Consider the following 18,731-nt stretch of genomic DNA (forward strand, 5'->3'; position numbering starts at 1 on the left):
GCGTTGATAATACGCAGCTAACACGGCGATGTAATTTAGCGATAGACGGCGATCAACAGTAAAGCACTAAGTGCGCTTAGCGATGTTTATCGCTCTTTTTTGATAATATGCCCCAGAGTTCGGTAGATAAGCAGAGTTCAGGGTGGACAGCAGAGTTCAGGGTGGACAGGTAAAGAGCCCTAGTACACTATTGATTCATTCTCCTAAGATATCCCCTCTACAGTCTTTTCCAAAAAACATATGATGGTAGTACTCTTGGTAGTAATGACAGTAATTAAGGTAGTGTTGCCTGTGGTTAGCACATACCCATCCTATTGTACTGGCCCAACCCAGGCAACCTCCTCTTGACACTAATGTACACAACATACAGAAACAGGCTTCTTGTGAAAAAACTTGTTGTGCTACCTTAACACTGGCCCCTACTTGCTCCTCCTTGAAGTGAATGATTAAACAATTTAGCATTAGTAGCTTCTAAAGCTCAAAGTAGAACCTTGGAAGTTTTCAGAATAATTCAGTTTGCAGTGTGATGCAGAGCAAATTTCACGGGTAGTACAACGCACAGATACATGGATATACTGTGACTCGGGTTGCCTGAAGAACCTGCCTTTGCTCAGATAGCGCCCTGGGAGGAAAGAAATGTGGCCATCTGGCTGGGGCTTGTGAATAAAACGAGGCAGCATGAGGCCCATTTTGTGTTCCAATTCAGTCACACATCAAAGCAGAGACTGGCCTTTGTACACAAACTTCTCAGCACCTCCCCCAAATATTCCGATTCAGTCACAGTGGTAGCTTGATCACGCTAGGGCCAAGTTGTTGGTGGTGTGAATGGCGGTGCTGCTGTGTTGCAGTGGGTGGTGAGAGGGAGATAGGAGAGGTTGAAAGGGGGTTTATTGGATGTAAACGGCACCAGAGAAAAGTAAAAAGGATTAAAAGCAGCTTAGTCTGCATCTTTGGTGTCAAGAGGGATGCTGCTGTCAGCAAGACTTCAATATACACAGCTCCTTGTGCCTCTCTGAAGATTGGCACCCTGGGCCTGGGCCCAGCTTGCCCATGCAAAAGGCCATCGCTGGTTGCCTGCTTCCCTCCCTCTATCCAGGATGTGGCGTTACGGTCTGCGCTACAGACTGGGGATCTTCGCATCGGCTCAACATCCTGTGATTTTGGACAAATCATGTAATCTGCCTGTGCCTATAAACAATGCATGTGATCTTGTGTAATGCAACTGGGTCTCCTGTAAAGCTGTGGGCCTTGGGTCGAGTTTGTGCTATATTTAAAACCTACACTAAAAGGTAAAAACTAAACCTTATCGAAAGACAAATTAGATAGCCATTTACTGGCTGATTTGTACAAAGTGAAACCGGAAAACCTAGATAAACCCTGCTTCCATTTCTAAATTGTGGGATCTTAGGCAAACATTTTATTTCACTAAAACTCTGTTTTCTTCATTATCACGTCTGAAAGCACTTCCAAATATGTGATTTCAGACTGCCAGTTGTACAAACTATCTCTACTTCTCAGTGTCATATTGTTAGAAATGGGGTCTCTAGTTGGCAATGGTTTGCACCTTGCCCAAGTAGGGACCCTTTCTTCTAGTCAGGATAAGGGAGTTACACTCTTAAGATAACCTCTGTTCACCCCCTTGGTAGCTTGGCACGAGCAGTCAGGCTCATCTTAGAAGCAGTGTGTAAAGCATTTGCACATAACCAACAGTAACACCGTGAAAGCACTACAAAAGGACACAACACCAGTTTAGAAAAATATCCAATATTTTTATATACCTAACACAATACCAAAAACGATAAAAAAAATCCCCACTACAGTACTTCAGAAATCTTCAGTTATAAAAACAAACTTGAAATAAAGTTCCTTGAAGTTGATAGCTCCATCAGGGGCTATCCCGGCGTCATGAACAACAAATATTAAACGTCCCGGATCAGCTACGGTGTCGGGAACACCCGCAGAACAGTACCTTTAGAAATGCAGGGCGTTGGTGACCTCTTGTTGAGCTCTGAAAGCACATCCTCCGCAGGCGTCCGTTCCGGAGGTCGGTGCAGGAATCAACGGGCCCTTGAAGTCGCACATGGTGCAAATTGAACTCCTCGCGGTTGAATTGAGGGGCAGTGGCATGCGTCGGGTGCTGCGGTTTGAATTGCAGCAATGTGGCGTGCGGTGCCCTCAGGTCGCGGTGCAGGCAGCAGTTAAGTGACGGTCGTCCAACAGCGTCGGTAAGACCAGGGCTGCGGTGCGTAGTGATGCGGTGCTCGTCGCCGTGCTAGCAGGTCACGGTGCAAACAGCAGATTCGTCCTTGCGGAAGCGCTGTCATCGGCTGATGAACTGGAGTCGATGGCGCCGGCGTCTGTAGGCCACGGCTGCGGTGCGGGATGAGGATGGTGCGTCATGTAACTTACGAGCGGTGCCCTCGAACCACAGTGCAAGCAGTGGTGTAGATGTCGGCATGAAGCGTCGTTGTCAGGGACACCAGGGCCACGGCGTGAAGTGAGGCGGTGCAGAGTGCCGTGACCACAGATCCCGGTGCAAGCAGCGGCGTCAGGTGGTATTGTCGGTGAGACCAGGGTTGCGGTGCGGTGTTGCGGCGGTGCCCTCTGCGGTGCCTTCAGGACACGGAGTCAGCAGTGGCGTCATAGATGCCGTCAAGTTACTTTTCTTCTCTTGCAGCACAAAAACACACAGTCCCCAGTGCTGAAGGCAGAAGAGTTTGAAGTCTTGCTGTTCCTGAGACTTCTTGAACAGGGGGCAAACTCTGCCTCAAGCCCTTGGAGAATTCAATAAAAAAGTTGTAGAAAGTTCAAGTCCAGTCCTTTCACAGCCCAAGACAGAAGCAGCCACTGCAGGCCAACACAGCAAAGCACTCAGCAAAGTGGTAGTTCCTCCTCACAGCTTCTCCAGCCCTCTTCTTTGCAATCTTCTTAGTCCAAAAGTGTTCTAAAGTTTAGGGGTTTGGGCTCCACTGTTTATAGCCCAAAATCCTTTGTCCTCTCAGTCAGAGAGTGTCTGTGCCCAACCAGAACCAGTTCTGTCCTCTATGGTGCAGCTTCCTGGAAGGAGGTGGAGACAGCATTTTCAGTGGCAGACCAGACCCATTCAGGTGAAAGGAAATCTCCTCCCCCTACTCTAAATTCAGCCCAGGTCTATTCAACCCATCCCTGACCCACTTAGACTCTCTGGAGCCAATGCTCCTCCCCAGTCCCTGTTATCCCAAAGCCAGACAGTCAATCCACAAACCAAACAGAGGCACACTGGATGGCTGAGTAAGAAAATGCCTACTTACTAAAAGTGGTATTTTCTAACACAGAATGTAAAAATCACCTTCACTAAAAGATGAATTTTTAGATTCTGAGTTCAGACATACTAAACTTTATTTCTCTACCTTTTTCCCAGGGCCAGTTACGTTTATAAGATGTGATAAACAAACTCAAAATGTTGTCCTATGGGAACAGGTAGCCTTGCAATAGTGAAAAACTAACTTGGCAGTAATTCACTATCAGGACCGGCCACACACACCAGGGCATGTTCTACCTTTCACATACACTGAATCCTGCCAACAGGGGTAACTTGGGCCTACCTTAGGGATGACTGACATTAAAAAAGGGAAGGGTGGGGCCTGGCAAGTGGGTGCACTTGCCATGTCGACATGGCAGTATCAGACTGCACACAGGCTCTGCAATGGCAGGTCAGAGTTACATTTACAGGCTGCTTGGGTTAGTGGCACAATCTGTGCTGAAAGCCCACTAGAAGCATTTGATTTACAGGCCTGGGACACACACGGTGCACTGGACTAGGGACTGAGTAGTAAATCAAATCAGCCAATCATGGAAACGCCAAACCATAGTAACAATTTACAACAGGAGAACTTGCACTTTAACACTGAACAGCAGTGGAAAAGTTACCAGAGACAAAAAACCAGCAAAAACAGTGTCAAACCCGGAAGGTCAGCCAGCAAATAGTCAGGAGAAACACGCCAACAGATGCCAAGTCTACACATATGTCAAAGAAATCCACGTTTTTAAAATTTGAAGAGACTTTATCATATTTTATGTGATGTTTGTGTATGATTTACATAGTAAATTATTTTCAGGGCTTGGCTCCTGCACAGGCTCTAAGATCCGAGCCAGACACGTTTCTGGGCTCTAGCTCACTCTCCCTGATAATTTACTGGCTCGCACACCTCTAGTAGGAGAGCAATGCCCTGCGTTCTGCATCATCTGGCTCCCCGAGAGAGGTGAGTGAAGTGGCGGCAGCAATTTCCCACATCAGCGCTGGAACGTGGGAGATAGAACCGGGTGGGTAGCCCCTTGATCAGTGACAGCATCCGATGAAAATGGCTGAGAGTGTGACTCAAACCACCAGAAAGTAGCAAAGGGAGGTACCAACAGCTGGGACAAGCAGCGAGATCAGCAGTACAGCATCTTGAGTGTTACTGGAAAGTGAAACTGGGAGAAGGTGCACATTCCTGTCTGGGGCACAAGTGCAGTAGGGAGCAGCAGGATATGGGGTAGGCTTGATATTATGCACCTAGGAACACATATTCATTTTTCTAAGATTATTTTCTTGTTTGGTAGAATGACAGTACACTGTCTCAGACAGGTAAATATTGCTTACAATTCAAAGTGGTATTTCGGGCCAGATGTACGAAGCATTTTACCGGTCACAAACCAGTAAAAATGCATTTTGCCATGTACAGAAGGCAAAATGCGACTTGTAACTTGCTACTGAATGGCATTTTGCATTTGTGATTCGGTACTAGAAAGGGTATGTTTAGGGCATCCCATCCCAATACCGAATAGCATAGGTATGTATGAATGTTTCTCGACCGGGAATGCGGTTGCAAAACATTTGCAGCTCATGTGACCTGCCTCATCAATATTGATAAGGCAGGTGAATTTGCAACCTACTGCGAATCGCTAACATTGTCAAACACACTGTTGTGCATCGCAGTTTGTGATATCCTGATAACGAATTGCTAAAATTCACTATTAGGAAAACGCAAATACGGGATTTTGTACATCTGGCGCTTCATTCCATTACATTGTGCAATTCCCCATTATCAAATTAATAGTTTGAGGATTAATGACTTGAGCATCTGTGGGTCCCTGAGCTACCCACATGGTGGGTACCTCACTGTTTCAGCACATAGGGGCATATTTATTACTGACTTGCATCGCCCATGCAAGGGGGCACAAGGCCGATGCAACAGCAAAATCAGATTTATCAAGATAAATATCTTTATTCTCCTCTTTTTTCATCTTTCCATGAGTGCTGCATTGTGCAGGTGCCCCTTCCTCACAAAAACAATCCAGCCTGCAACACAGGCACCCTTTCACTATGGCTCAAAGGTTCCTGTGCTAGGCATCAGATTGTGCACCAGTGCAAAGAAAGGACAGGAGTGTGCCATATAATGTTAAATACAACGCATTGCTGCCTTTCCTTTTCATGCAGCACAGCATATCGCAGCAAGGTGGCTTGCTGCATTGCGCCGCATGAAAGCTTGATAAAAGTGCTCCACAATGTCCACAGGGTTTTTCAGGATTTCTGCTAATATCTCTGCAGGACCACAAAATATGGCAAAGGTCACAGCGTGGTTCTCCACAGGTCCAACTCCTGTCATGTAGCAACAAATGTGCCCTATGTAATTTACACGGGGACCAATACCAGTCATAGCAAACGTTGAAATAATGAAATTTGAGCAGTGAGATTCTCAATACCCTGTCATGATCAAGTAGCAAAGTTACCCAATCATCAGGCGAGTATTCCCTAGCCACGAACGTCTGCAATCATAACCTGGTCACCATGAGGGAGGGATTAGAGTGTAAGGCTTTGGTCAAGACCCCGTATAGCCCTGACAATACTCCTTTAAAGTGGCAGATGTGGGACACAGGAAGAACAACTGGTGAGGGCCCCAGAGAGTTTCCGAGGAAGTGTGCCAGTTGTCTGTACTTCCAGCAGTCACTACCTGAAAGGCCAATCTGACCTCGAAGGAATTCACATCCCTCATGGAGTAGTTGATCAACTGTTCTCACCCCCTTAATACACCATGACAGCCAGTCAAACGGCTTGCCGGCAAAGCAGATTCCTGCATCATATCACAGTATAGCTCCAAAGTGGAGGGATACTGTCAAGAGTGTGTGTGCCAAAAGAATGGCATTGAATATCAGGTTCTACACCATAAGGCAGTGTGTGGTAACCAGGGTATACCGGCAGCAGCGTGGCGGGGCATCCCACAATATGACTCTCCATGTAAACCAATGTTGGGGCATCCTTGGGCTCTAGCAGGTGGCAAGCTAGCTGCAACAAATGGAATGCCAGACTGTACAAAGTTATGTGTTGGGAGGAGCACGCACGGTGAAAAACCTTAAAAAACCTTAAAAAAAGAAATATTAATAAATACATAATTTAGCATTTAAAAAACCGTACAAATTCACTTAAAAAACCATAGGTTTAACACACGTTATAGTTAGGAATTAGCATTTAAAAAACCTTGCAAATTCACTTAAAAAACCATAGGTTTCACACAGGTTATAGTTAGGTGGACATTTCCCTCGTAAAAAACCAATGAAATTCCCCCGTTATAGTTAGTTCAGATAACTATAACTCACGCGACCGCCACTCTATCACAAGGATGATGTCATCAGTGATGTCATGAGTGATGCCACTGACCATGTCATGAGTGATGTAATATGTGACGTCATGAGCAGTGGATTGCGGGCGTGCGAGTTATAGTTAGCTGAACTAACTATAACGGGGGAATTTCATTGGTTTTTTACGAGGGAAATGTCCACCTAACTATAACCTGTGTGAAACCTATGGTTTTTTAAGTGAATTTGCAAGGTTTTTTAAATGCTAATTCCTAACTATAACGTGTGTGAAACCTATGGTTTTTTAAGTGAATATATATATATTCACAGAAAAAACCATAGGTTTCAGGGGTGTTATAGGTAGCTGCCCATTTTACTCATACAAAACCATAGAAATTCCTCCGTTATAGTTAGTTATGCTAACTATAACTCACGCGCCCGCAATGCACTGCTGATGATGTCACATATTGCATCATTCCTGACATGGTCAGTGACATCACTGATGACATCACTGATGACATCTCAAATGACACCACTGATGACATCATCCACTGAATGTGGTTTAGTTTGAAATTTAAATATGTATTATATATATACCAATCTGTATTGAAGATTGAGTGGATATATAACTGTCTAGATGGAGGATTTAGTAGCTGTCTGACTGTCTTTTTAAGTGAGTAATTAAAAGTGTCTCACTTAATACATGGATTAGTAACTAAACTATGTAAATGTGTGCAGCACTGTCTCTGTTGTTGTATAACATGCTGCATCAGTTGGTGACTAACTACATGAGTGTGTATATTAGTTATTGATTCGTTGGGTGAGTATTTGTATGGGACACTGAGTTTGTGTGTGGTTGGATGGGGTGTGTGTAACTCTATGCATAGATGTGTGAATGGTTGATTGACTAGGTGTATGGGTTTAAGAGTGCATGTGGAAACAGTTGTTTGGGTGACTGAGTGTATTTATTTGTGTGTTGGTGAGCGAATATATGTTTTAGTTGTACATCTTCAACAAAGTAAGAAAATAAAAGGCATTGTATGTGAGAGTTGGTGTATATAAATAAGTATGTATAAGAGTCAGTGATTGTGAGAGTAACTATATGAATGAGTGTATAATTGTAATGGTGCTTTTTTAACATATTAACAATGAGTTACTATATGTTTGAATAAATGAGGTGTTGTTGGATAATTGTGTAAGTGAGTAAATTTAAGTGCGATACATTTTTTTCATGAGTGAGTAGGATGACTGCATAACCGACTAAGATGACTGCTGATGTTTCAATGTCTATATATGTGTATAAGTGCATTTGACAGTGTTCTATTAATTAATGACTGCATGTATAGATGATTCTGTTGTTGATTGGGTAGTTGTGTGTGTAGTCTTAGGAATCAGTGAGAGGGTATGTAGTAACTGCTATTGGTGTGTTAATGGTTTCAAATATGGTACTCTGTATTTTACAGTGAGTGTTGAAAGGTTATACTAGTGCATGATGAGGTGTATCAGATTGTCAAGTGGATGATGTCATCAGTGATGTCATTTGAGATGTCATCAGTGATGTCATCAGTGATGTCACTGACCATGTCATGAATGATGCAATATGTGACATCATCAGCAGTGCATTGCGGGCACGTGAGTTATAGTTAGCATAACTAACTATAACGGAGGAATTTCTATTGTTTTGTATGAGTGAAATGGGCAGCTAACTATAACACCCCTGAAACGTATGGTTTTTTCTGTGAATTTGTAAGGTTTTTTTAAATGCTAATTTCTAACTATAACGTCTCTGAAACCTATGTTTTTTTTCAGTGAATTTCAAAGGTTTTTTAAATGCTAACTTTTAAGTGTGATAGTTGTTATATCTATTTTTTTGTACTGATTTTCTACCGTTTTTTAACTGTTTATTTATAAATATTTTATTCATTAAATAACATTATATATTTTTCTGAAAATTGCACAAAATTGTTTTTTTTTAATTAAAACTGAAATATTGATTAATTTTCTTGTTTTCATTTTTTATTTTAATATATTTATATTATTTTCTTTAATAAAATCCAATTTTTTTCGGAGTCGCGCACTCAAAGTGTACACATCACGGTGGGTGCGCGCATTCTAGCCGCCATTTTAGAAAAGTCATGAAGGATCCGCGTATGGTGTGCGATGGCTGCGTGTTTTTCAGTTACATCGTATACATTTAATATCACGTGATATGCGCGATTGGTATGCGACCAGTCTGCGACTCCTGCTCCCGTGTATTTGCGACACATGTGCAATACGGTACGAGATGTTTGCGCAGTTGCGGGTCCCACGTGACATCATATACGTGCTGGGGCGCGCTGGGTGCGCGACTCCCGCAAAACAAATGTATGTTCCAAAATGATATGTATGTGTCTTTAAAATACATATTAAGGCAAGAGATTATGTAAGATATTCATCAAAATATTATATTTGTACTTATGATAAACTTATATTATTTTTAAATATATTTTCGCGAAGTCGGGTGCGTGCATCGTGAGTGCAGAAAACCAGGTCAGCAGAGGTGCTGTAGAGCCAGAGAACAAGGTCAGCAGAGCTGCTCTAGAGCCTAAGAACTAGGTCAGCAGAGCTGCTCTAGAGCCAGAGAACCAGGTCAGCAGAGCTGCTGTAGAGCCAGAGAAACCAGGTCAGCAGAGCTGCTTTAGAGGGAGAGAACCAGGTCAGCAGAGCTGCTTTAGAGCCAGAGAACCAGGCCAGCAGAGCTACTTTAGAGCCAGAGAACCAGGTTAGCAGAGCTGCTTTAGAGCCAGAGAACCAGGTCAGAAGAGCTACTCTAGAGCCAGAGAACCAAATCAGCAGAGCTGCTTTAGAGCCATAGAACCAGGTCAGCAGAGCTGCTTTAGAGCCAGAGAACCAGGTCAGTAGAGCTGCTCTAGAGCCTAAGAACCAGGTCAACAGAGCTGCTCTAGAGCCAGAGAACCAGGTCTGCAGAGCTGCCGCAGAGCCAGAGAAACCAGGTCAGTAGAGCTGCTTTAGAGGGAGAGAACCAGGTCAGTAGAGCTGCTCTAGACCCAGAGAACCATGTCAGCAGAACTGCTTCAGAGCCATAGAACTGGGTCAGCGGAGCTGCTTTAGAGCCAGAGAACCAGGTCAGCAGAGCTGTTGTAGAGCCAGAGAACTAGATCAGCAGAGCTGCTCTGTAGCATTAGAACCAGGTCAGCAGAGCTGCTCTAGAGCCAGAGAACCAGGTCAGCAGACCTGCTGTAGAGCCAGAGAAACCAGGTCAGCAGAGCTGCTTTAGAGACAGAGAACCAGGTCAGCAGAGCTGCTCTAGCTGACACTGACTGACTGACACTGACTGACTGACACTGACTGATTGACACTGACTGACACAGATTGACTGACACTGACTGACACTGATTGACTGACACTGACTGACTGACACTGACTGACTGACTGACACTGACTGACACTGATTGACACTGACTGACACTGATTGACTGACACTGACTGACTGACACTGATTGACTGACACTGACTGACTGACTGACACTGACTGACTGACACTGACTGACACTGACTGACTACTCTCTACTACTCTACTACTGACTCTCTACTACTCTCTCTCTACTACTCACTCTCTACTACTCACTCTCTACTACTCTCTATTACTCACTCTCTACTACTCTACTACTCTCTACTACTCACTCTCTACTACTCACTCTCAACTACTCACTCTACTACTCTACTACTCACTCTCTACTACTCACTCGCTACTATTCTCTACTAATCACTCTCGACTACACACTCTCTACTACTCCCGCTCTACTACTTTCTACTACTCACTGTCTACTACTACTCTCTCTACTACTCACTCTCTACTACTCTCTACTATTCACTCTCTACAACTCACTCTCTACTACTCACTATACTACTTTCTACTACTCTCTACCACTCACTCTCTACTACTCTACTACTCACTCTCTACTACTCTCTACTACTCACTCGCTACTACTCTCTACTACTCACTCTCTACTACATTCTCTACTACTCTCTCTCTACTACTCACTACTATTACTCTCTACTATTCACTTTCTACTACTTACTCACTACTACTCTCTACTACTCACTCTACTACTCTCTGCTGCTCTCTACCACTTACTCTCTACTACTCTCTGCTGCTCTCTACCACTCACTCTCTACTACTCTATTACTCTCTCTCTACTACTCACTCTCTACTACTCTCTCTCTACTACTCTCTACTACTCACTCTACTACTCTCTACTACTCACTCTCAACTACTCTCTCTTTATTCTCACTCTCTACTATTCACTCTCTACTACTCACTCTCTACTACTCGCTCTCTACTACTCACTCTCCACTACTCACTCTCTACTACTCGCTCTCTACTACTCTCTACTACTCACTCTCCACTACTCACTCTCTACTACTCTCTACTACTCTCTCTGCTACTCACTCTCTACTGCTCTACTACTCTCTACTACTCGCTCTACTACTCACTCTCTACTACTCTCTCCTACTCTCTACCACTCACTCTCTACTACTCTCTCTCTACTACTCACTCTCTACTACTCTCTCTCTACTACTCTACTACTCACTCTCTACTACTCTCTCTCTACTACTCACTCTCTACTACTCACTCTACTACTCTCTACTACTCACTCTCTACTACTCACTCTGTACTACTCACTCTGTACTTTTCACTCTCTACTACTCTCTACTGCTCACTCTCCACTACTCATTCTCTACTACTCGCTCTCAACTACTGTCTACTACTCACTCTACTAATCACTCTCTACTACTCTACTACTCTCTCTACTTCTCACTCTCTACTACTCTCTCTCTACTACTCACTCTGTACTACTCTCTACTACTCACTCTCTACTACACTCTCTCTACTACTTGCTCTCTGCTACTCGCTCTCTACTACTCTCTAGTACTAACTTTACTACTCACTCTACTACTCTCTACTACTCATTCTATACTACTCCACTACTCTCTACTACTCACTCTTTACTACTCACTCTCTACTACTCTACTACTCTCTCTCTAATACTCACTCTCTACTACTCACTCTCTACTACTCTCTACTACTCTCTACTACTCACCCTCTACTACTCTCTCTCTACTACTCTCTACTACTCACTCTCTGCTACTCTCTACTACTCTCTACTACTCACTCTGCTACTCACTCTCTACTACTCTCTAATACTCTCTCTCTGCTACTCACTCTCTACTACTCTCTACTACTCACTCTCTACTACTCAATCTCTACTACTCTCTACTACTCACTCTCTACTACTCTCTACTACTCACTCTACTACTCACTCTCTACTACTCTCTACTACTCACTCTCTAATACTCACTCTCTACTACTCACTCTCTACTACTCACTCTACTACTCTCTACTACTCACTATCTGATACTTTCTCTACTACTCTCTACTACTCACTCTCTACTCTCTATTACTCGCTCTCTACTCTCTACCTCTCTACCTCTCTCTACCTCTCTCTATACTACTCTCTACCTCTCTACCTCTACCTCTCTACCTATACACCTCTACCTATACACCTCTACCTCTCTGTACATGCACACATATGCACATATATATATGCATATATATGCATATGCATTTATATATATGTATGTGTATATATATACATATATAAACATATAAATATAATCTGCATATCTATATAAATATAAATGCATGCAAACATATACATATACAGATGTGCATACATATGCATGGTATGTACATGAAAGTTTGAAAAACTCTAATACAAGCAAAGCTAAAAAGCCACCTAATTACAAACAGAATTGCTTTCACTTAAACGAGGGCGAGACCTATTGCATTTTCAATGCTTATTTACTTTGATTCCATCAAGAAGGCATTCAGATGTGTCACACATTTTCCATAAATTCTGAATGGTAGCACTCTAGTTGCTCATTAGATCACTGTAGTAAAGCTACTGCTCACCAGGAAAGTCTGCTGCTGGTATTCAAAGTGCATGTTTCAGTCTGCATGTCAGAATTTTTTAATGAAATGGAAGAGGATTTGAGAAGTCAAAATGTGCCCTAATCTTTCTTTCTGCAGCACTAATCATAATTTCTATGGCAAAATGAACCCCCTCATTTTGTTCCTTTGCAAATTAAATGTTTTAAGTGTTACCACTTTATTCCAATCAAGATGGCTTCAGGTGTGCCATACTTTTGTCATAAGTAAGACTGTTAGCGCTCTAGTTGTTCTGTTTCAGTCTGCATGTCAAATTTTTTTAATGAAATAGAAGAGGATTTGAGAAGTCACTCAAAATGTGCCCTAATTTTCTTTTTTCCGCACTAATCATAATTTCTATGGCAAAATGAACCTCCTCATTGTGTTTCTTTGAAATTAAACTACTCACTCTCTACTAATCACTCAATACTACTTTCTACTACTCACTCTCTACTACTCTCTCTCTACTACTCTCTACTACTACTCTCTACTACTCACTCTCTACTACTCACTCTCTACTACTCTCTACTACTCACTCTACTGCTCTCTACTACTCTCTACCACTCACTCTCTACTACTCTACTACTCATTCTCTACTACTCTCAACTACTCTCTCTCTAATACTCCCTCTTTACTACTCACTCTACTAATCTCTACTACTCACTCTCTACTACTCACTCTCTACTACTCTACTACTCTCTACTACTCTCTACTACTCACTCTCTACTACTCACTCTCAACTACCTACTCTCTACTACTATCTCTACTACCCACTCTCTACTACTCTCTACTACTCACTCTACTACTCTCTACTACTCTCTACCACTCACTCTCTACTACTCTACTACTCACTCTCTACTACTCTCTCTCTACTACTCACTCTCTACTACTCACTCTACTACTCTCTACTACTCTCTCTCTACTACTCACTCTCTACTACTCACTCTCTACTACTCTACTACTCACTCTCCACTACTCACTCTCTACTACTCACTCTCTACTACTCTCTACTACTCACTCTACTACTCACTCTCTACTATTCTACTACTCTCTACTACTACTCTCTACTACTCACTCTCTACTACTCACTCTCTACTACTCTCTACTACTCACTCTACTGCTCTCTACTACTCTCTACCACTCACTCTCTACTACTCTACTACTCATTCTCTACTACTCTCAACTACTCTCTCTCTAATACTCCCTCTTTACTACTCACTCTACTAATCTCTACTACTCACTCTCTACTACTCACTCTCTACTACTCTACTACTCTCTACTACTCTCTACTACTCACTCTCTACTACTCACTCTCAACTACCTACTCTCTACTACTATCTCTACTACCCACTCTCTACTACTCTCTACTACTCACTCTACTACTCTCTACTACTCTCTACCACTCACTCTCTACTACTCTACTACTCACTCTCTACTACTCTCTCTCTACTACTCACTCTCTACTACTCACTCTACTACTCTCTACTACTCTCTCTCTACTACTCACTCTCTACTACTCACTCTCTACTACTCTACTACTCACTCTCCACTACTCACTCTCTACTACTCACTCTCTACTACTCTCTACTACTCACTCTACTACTCACTCTCTACTATTCTACTACTCTCTACTACTCTCTCTGCTACTCACTCTCTACTACTCTCTACTACTCACTCTCTACTACTCACTCTCTACTACTCTACTACTCTCTACTACTCTCTCTACTACTCACTCTCTACTACTCACTCTCTACTACTCTCTACTACTCTCTCTCTACTACACACTTTCTACTACTTGCTTTCTACTACTCACTCTACTACTCACTCTACTACTCACTCTCTACTACTCCCTACTACTCACTCTCTACTACTCTCTACTACTCACTCTCTACTACTCCACTACTCTCTACTAATCACTCTCTACTACTCACTCTGTACTACTCTCTACTACTCACTCTCTACTACTCTATACTACTCACTCTCTACTACTCTCTCTCTACTACTCTCTCTACTACTCACTCTCTACTACTCACTCTCTACTACTCTCTGCTACTCACTTTCTACTACTCTCTCTACTACTCTCTACTACTCTCTACTACTCACTCTCTACTACTCTCTCTCTACTACTCTCTACTGCTCACTCTACTACTCATTCTCTACTACTCATTCTCTGCTACTCAGTCTCCACTACTCACTATCTACTACTCACTCTCTAATACTTACTCTCTACTACTCTCTACTACTCACTCTCTACTAATCTCTACTACTCTACTACTCACTCTTTACTACTCTCTACTACTCTCTACTTCTCACTCTCTACTACTCTCTCCTACTCACTCTCTGCTACTCTCTCTACTACTCTCTACTACTCTCTCTCTACTCTCTATTACTCATCCTCTACTCTCTACCACTCTACCTCTCTCTACCTCTCTCTCTACTACTCTCTACCTCTCTACCTCTACCTCTCTACCTCTACGTCTTTACCTCTACACCTCTACCTCTCTCTACACGCACACATATGCACATATATGCATATGCATTTATATATATGGGACTACCTATCCCACAATGCTTGGTATTCACCATGGACTCACCTGATGAGAATCAACATTAAAATGGGTATTTATTGAGAGTCCCCTGAGATCATTGTGGTTTCTAATGCTGCTGCCCGTGAACAAGGATGTATGAATCTGAAACGCGTTGGGCAATATTATCAAAAGGAACTGACACGCTGTCTGTTGGTGTGCTGCAGAGTTATTTGTTCTGGTGCGAGTGCGCTTCGTCTTTGGGCAACTTGTGGAACTTTCATATGCACGGCAGCCCTGCCGTGGAAGCTGCACCACCGTTGATATCTGAAAAGCGGATCTGGGGCCTCATTACAGTGGAGCCTGGCAGAGCACCAGATTGCGGTATTTAGCGCATCACAGCACCGTGTGTTTTCCAAACTTATCATGGTTTACTAAAATGGCAAGATGTATTTAGCGGCATTGTGAAGTATTATCATAATCGGGACTACCTATCCCACAATGCTTGGTATTCACCATGGACTCACCTGATGAGAATCAACATTAAAATGGGTATTTATTGAGAGTCCCCTGAGATCATTGTGGTTTCTAATGCTGCTGCCCGTGAACAAGGATGTATGAATCTGAAACGCGTTGGGCAATATTATCAAAAGGAACTGACACGCTGTCTGTTGGTGTGCTGCAGAGTTATTTGTTCTGGTGCGAGTGCGCTTCGTCTTTGGGCAACTTGTGGAACTTTCATATGCATGGCAGCCCTGCCGTGGAAGCTGCACCACCGTTGATATCTGAAAAGCGGATCTGGGGCCTCATTACAGTGGAGCCTGGCAGAGCACCAGATTGCGGTATTTAGCGCATCACAGCACCGTGTGTTTTCCAAACTTATCATGGTTTACTAAAATGGCAAGATGTATTTAGCGGCATTGTGAAGTATTATCATAATCGGGACTACCTATCCCACAATGCTTGGTATTCACCATGGACTCACCTGATGAGAATCAACATTAAAATGGGTATTTATTGAGAGTCCCCTGAGATCATTGTGGTTTCTAATGCTGCTGCCCGTGAACAAGGATGTATGAATCTGAAACGCGTTGGGCAATATTATCAAAAGGAACTGACACGCTGTCTGTTGGTGTGCTGCAGAGTTATTTGTTCTGGTGCGAGTGCGCTTCGTCTTTGGGCAACTTGTGGAACTTTCATATGCACGGCAGCCCTGCCGTGGAAGCTGCACCACCGTTGATATCTGAAAAGCGGATCTGGGGCCTCATTACAGTGGAGCCTGGCAGAGCACCAGATTGCGGTATTTAGCGCATCACAGCACCGTGTGTTTTCCAAACTTATCATGGTTTACTAAAATGGCAAGATGTATTTAGCGGCATTGTGAAGTATTATCATAATCGGGACTACCTATCCCACAATGCTTGGTATTCACCATGGACTCACCTGATGAGAATCAACATTAAAATGGGTATTTATTGAGAGTCCCCTGAGATCATTGTGGTTTCTAATGCTGCTGCCCGTGAACAAGGATGTATGAATCTGAAACGCGTTGGGCAATATTATCAAAAGGAACTGACACGCTGTCTGTTGGTGTGCTGCAGAGTTATTTGTTCTGGTGCGAGTGTGCTTCGTCTTTGGGCAACTTGTGGAACTTTCATATGCACGGCAGCCCTGCCGTGGAAGCTGCACCACCGTTGATATCTGAAAAGCGGATCTGGGGCCTCATTACAGTGGAGCCTGGCAGAGCACCAGATTGCGGTATTTAGCGCATCACAGCACCGTGTGTTTTCCAAACTTATCATGGTTTACTAAAATGGCAAGATGTATTTAGCGGCATTGTGAAGTATTATCATAATCGGGACTACCTATCCCACAATGCTTGGTATTCACCATGGACTCACCTGATGAGAATCAACATTAAAATGGGTATTTATTGAGAGTCCCCTGAGATCATTGTGGTTTCTAATGCTGCTGCCCGTGAACAAGGATGTATGAATCTGAAACGCGTTGGGCAATATTATCAAAAGGAACTGACACGCTGTCTGTTGGTGTGCTGCAGAGTTATTTGTTCTGGTGCGAGTGCGCTTCGTCTTTGGGCAACTTGTGGAACTTTCATATGCACGGCAGCCCTGCCGTGGAAGCTGCACCACCGTTGATATCTGAAAAGCGGATCTGGGGCCTCATTACAGTGGAGCCTGGCAGAGCACCAGATTGCGGTATTTAGCGCATCACAGCACCGTGTGTTTTCCAAACTTATCATGGTTTACTAAAATGGCAAGATGTATTTAGCGGCATTGTGAAGTATTATCATAATCGGGACTACCTATCCCACAATGCTTGGTATTCACCATGGACTCACCTGATTAGAATCAACATTAAAATGGGTATTTATTGAGAGTCCCCTGAGATCATTGTGGTTTCTAATGCTGCTGCCCGTGAACAAGGATGTATGAATCTGAAACGCGTTGGGCAATATTATCAAAAGGAACTGACACGCTGTCTGTTGGTGTGCTGCAGAGTTATTTGTTCTGGTGCGAGTGCGCTTCGTCTTTGGGCAACTTGTGGAACTTTCATATGCACGGCAGCCCTGCCGTGGAAGCTGCACCACCGTTGATATCTGAAAAGCGGATCTGGGGCCTCATTACAGTGGAGCCTGGCAGAGCACCAGATTGCGGTATTTAGCGCATCACAGCACCGTGTGTTTTCCAAACTTATCATGGTTTACTAAAATGGCAAGATGTATTTAGCGGCATTGTGAAGTATTATCATAATCGGGACTACCTATCCCACAATGCTTGGTATTCACCATAGACTCACCTGATGAGAATCAACATTAAAATGGGTATTTATTGAGAGTCCCCTGAGATCATTGTGGTTTCTAATGCTGCTGCCCGTGAACAAGGATGTATGAATCTGAAACGCGTTGGGCAATATTATCAAAAGGAACTGACACGCTGTCTGTTGGTGTGCTGCAGAGTTATTTGTTCTGGTGCGAGTGCGCTTCGTCTTTGGGCAACTTGTGGAACTTTCATATGCACGGCAGCCCTGCCGTGGAAGCTGCACCACCGTTGATATCTGAAAAGCGGATCTGGGGCCTCATTACAGTGGAGCCTGGCAGAGCACCAGATTGCGGTATTTAGCGCATCACAGCACCGTGTGTTTTCCAAACTTATCATGGTTTACTAAAATGGCAAGATGTATTTAGCGGCATTGTGAAGTATTATCATAATCGGGACTACCTATCCCACAATGCTTGGTATTCACCATGGACTCACCTGATGAGAATCAACATTAAAATGGGTATTTATTGAGAGTCCCCTGAGATCATTGTGGTTTCTAATGCTGCTGCCCGTGAACAAGGATGTATGAATCTGAAACGCGTTGGGCAATATTATCAAAAGGAACTGACACGCTGTCTGTTGGTGTGCTGCAGAGTTATTTGTTCTGGTGCGAGTGCGCTTCGTCTTTGGGCAACTTGTGGAACTTTCATATGCACGGCAGCCCTGCCGTGGAAGCTGCACCACTGTTGATATCTGAAAAGCGGATCTGGGGCCTCATTACAGTGGAGCCTGGCAGAGCACCAGATTGCGGTATTTAGCGCATCACAGCACCGTGTGTTT

General features: G+C 43.5%; 1 pseudogene across 1 annotated transcript in view; it reads left to right on the forward strand.

Moving 5' to 3' along the window:
* LOC146798600 (solute carrier family 22 member 6-A-like) overlaps window positions 1-18,731 on the forward strand; it is a 540,325-nt pseudogene that overhangs the window by 40,313 nt on the left and 481,281 nt on the right. The window lies entirely within an intron of this gene.

Source organism: Triturus cristatus, chromosome 9 (assembly GCF_964204655.1).
Source record: "Triturus cristatus chromosome 9, aTriCri1.1, whole genome shotgun sequence".
In the NCBI taxonomy this organism is placed as follows: Eukaryota; Metazoa; Chordata; class Amphibia; order Caudata; family Salamandridae; genus Triturus; species Triturus cristatus.